The 3,570-nt window shown below is 39.7% G+C and overlaps 1 non-coding gene across 1 annotated transcript; it reads left to right on the top strand.

Moving 5' to 3' along the window:
• Window positions 1-3,209: 3,209 nt before the first annotated feature.
• Window positions 3,210-3,316, top strand: LOC120252378. Its single transcript, XR_005533911.1, has one exon. It is a non-coding gene; the product is annotated as a small nucleolar RNA R71 (small nucleolar RNA).
• Window positions 3,317-3,570: the final 254 nt, after the last annotated feature.

Genomic DNA, 3,570 nt, shown 5'->3' with positions numbered 1-3,570 from the left:
GTGGTGCCATAATACTACTAGAGTATGTGATGAACTGCCTATAAAAGGAAGTGAGGTCGTGGAAACTCCTCACCTCGGTGATGTTTGTGGGAGTCACCCACTGTTGCACTGCCATGATCTTCGCTTCATCCACCTATATTCCTTCTCCTAAAACAACATAGCTGAAAAACAATACCTTGGGTTTGAAGAAAACACACTTCTTCCTCATCATGTAAAGCTATTGGGATCGAAGAATAGCGAGGACATCCCGAACATGTAGAAGGAGTATCTCGTGGTTTAGGCTATAAATGAGTATGTTATTGAAGTACACAACCAGAGCACGAACTTGCCAATGAATGCCCATAAAAGTTCATTTCTGAACCTCATAAATATTTGGGGATATTGGAAAGCCTGAATGGCATGACCATCCATTATTACAACCCCTCGCGCTTCTCGAACAAGGTATTCCACTCGTCTCCGGTCATACTCTTATCTCGTGATGCTTGTTCTTCATATTTTAGTGTGTGAACAACATAACACCAATAATCTAGTCAAAATGATCATCCAAACTAGGGATAGGGAACCTGTACCTGATAGTAATTTTGTTGATGGCTTGATTAGCAACAAGAATGCTACCACCACAATGGCTCATGCTCTCACAGATGTGCCCATTTGCCAGCAGTTATTCCACTTGACATATCAATTCTTCCTTTTCCCGGGGACTCATTGGGTAGTGTGATCAGTACAGTATGATAGAGCCAGTTTATAGCTTTACATGATGTTCGATGTTGCGAAGAACGTGAGGTCCATTTGGTAGTCATCGGGAAAGACGTCTTCCAACTCATCTTAAAAAGAAAGAATAACTTCTAGAATTTCTGAGGACTCCAAGCTGTAGATGGCTACCTTTCTGAGCAAGATGAACGCTGCTCCTGAATTCTATAACTCCTTTTTGAACAGTACATAAGACAACAAGTTGATGTTGGTGCTAGTGGAAGGTCGCATTTCTTCTGCCATTTTGGGCAGCAACACAATCTTCACTCCCTCAAAAGCAAAATTGTTAGAGTTCGTGCCGTCGTCATGCACCACCCTCTGATCATACTACCAAAGCCACCCTATGATTACGGTATTGATTATAATATGATAAATAGGATACATTCCGAAAAGAAAACATAGGATTAGGGTTTTGATTGAGAAATAGGAGACATTACAAAAGGAAGACATGGGATTATTGTTTTGATTCAAAACTAAAAACATAGAAGACATTCCGAAAAAATATAGCATTAGTGTTTTGATTAAAAAATAGGAGACATTTCGAAAAGAAAAGATACGATTAGGGTTTTGATTAAAAATATGATACATTTTGAAAGAAAGACATAGGCTTACAGTTTTGATTGAAAAATAGGAGATATTCCGAAACACAATGTTGGTTTCCTCAAAAACAGAAACCATCATGTAGTAATAAATCTATCCATTTTGCAACCTGTACATCTAATAGAGCCTTTGAAAAATATTTATCAGTCGCAAAAAGTCACAAAAAGTGTCAAAACTGGGTACCAAGACTTACAACAGAACCAGTATGATGCTCGCCTATTAAGTGGGTCTGTAATGCGGTTGGACACCCCTGGCTTATGCATCATGATAAAGGTAAGTTCATCCAAAAAGGTTTACCTATCGGCCATGATGAAAGGATACCTTGCCTTGTTGATGTATATGCTTTAGAGTGGTGTGATCTGTGTACAAGATGAACTCTCGGTAAATCAGATACTGCCTCTAGTGTTTGATAGCCTACACCATAACATAAAATTTGACGCCATATGTCATTTAGTTCAAACATGCTCTCGATAACTTCGGACTAAAAAATACAATGGTTCACCCTTACTAGCTTAACACAGGCCCAGTTCGCCATGACAGCAGCGGCTGTCAAGCGCTCCTTAATTAGATGGAATACAGGATTGGCTTCATCTATGGATGCAAACTTGTTGTCATTCAGGCACTTGGTGAGTGGTGCCATAATACTACTAGAGTATGTGATGAACTGCCTATAAAAGGGAGGTTGTGGAAACTCCTCACCTCGGTAATATTTGTGGGAGTCACCCCTTATTGCACTGCCAAGATCTTCGGTTCATCCACCTATATTCCTTCTCCTAAAACAAACATATCTGAAAAACAATACTTTGGGTGTGAAGAAAACACACTTCTTCCTCATCATGTAAAGCTATTGGGATCGAAGAATAGCGAGGACATCCCGAACATGTAGAAGGAGTATCTCGTGGTTTAGGCTATAAATGAGTATGTTATTGAAGTACACCACCAGAGCACGAACTTGCCAATGAACGCCCATAAAAGTTCATTTCTGAACCTCATAAATATTTGGGGATATTGGAAAGCCTGAATGGCATGATCATCCATTATTACAACCCCTCGCGCTTCTCGAACAAGGTATTCCACTCGTCTCCGGTCATACTCTTATCTCGTGATGCTTGTTCTTCATATTTAATTGTGCAAACAACATAACACCACTAATCTAGTTAAAATTATCATCCAAACTAGGGATAGGGAACATGTACCTGATAGTAATTTTGTTGATGGCTTGACTATCAACAAGGATTCTACCACCACAATGGCTCATGCTCTCACAGATGTGCCCATTTGCCAGCAGTTATTCCACTTGACATATCAATTCTTCCGATTCCCAGGAACTCATTGGGTAGTGCGGTCAGTACAGTATGATAGAGCCAGTTTATAGCTTTACATGATGTTCGATATCGCGAAGAGCTTGAGGTCCATTTGGTAGTCATCGGGAAAGACGTCATCCAACTCATCTTAAAAAGAAAGAATAACTTCTACAATTTCTGAGGAGTCCCAGCTGTAGATGGCTACCTTTCTGAGCAAGATGAACGCTGCTCCTGAATTCTATAACTCCTTTTTGAACAGTACATAAGACAACAAGTTGATGTTGGTGCTAGAGGAAGGCGGCATTTCTTCTGGCATTTTGGGTAGCAACACAATCTCCATTCCCTCAAAGGAGAAATTGTTAGAGTTTGCGTCGTCGTCATGCACCACTGACACGTCCGAATATGCGTGCGTAAACCGATTTAAGGATTCATAACATATATGCATAAAAGAACACCAAATACACAATATGAGACATAAAACCATGGTAAAAAAATGATTCTCAATGCATTTTAAAAACATATATATAAAAATATATACGCTCAAGCACTTATCAGAACCCATGTTGAGGACATTTCCACAGGAACTCCTTGAACCTATCCCATGCCTCAAATAGAGACTCCAATTCCATTCGTATAAAATAGGATATTTCATTCCTAAGCTTTGCGGATTTTCTAAGAGGGAAATATCAAGCAAGGAAAGCTTCTACCATCTCCTACTATGTAGTGATCGATGCTCTAGGTAATGAATGTAGCCTTTTCTTAGTTCTCCCTTTTCAAGGAAAATGGGAAGGCCCTCAACGTAGCATCATCCGTAACACCATTAATCTTGAGCATGTCACACACTTCCAAGAAGTTCTCTATGTGATTGTTTGGATCCTCATCGGCCAAACAATTAAACTTTGCCGACTACAGTAAC

The sequence above is a fragment of the Dioscorea cayenensis genome, chromosome 20 (assembly GCF_009730915.1).
Source record: "Dioscorea cayenensis subsp. rotundata cultivar TDr96_F1 chromosome 20, TDr96_F1_v2_PseudoChromosome.rev07_lg8_w22 25.fasta, whole genome shotgun sequence".
Lineage (NCBI taxonomy): Eukaryota > Viridiplantae > Streptophyta > Magnoliopsida > Dioscoreales > Dioscoreaceae > Dioscorea > Dioscorea cayenensis.
The sequence above is the reverse complement of the archived record's forward strand: the minus strand, read 5'-3'. Positions and strand labels throughout refer to the sequence as shown.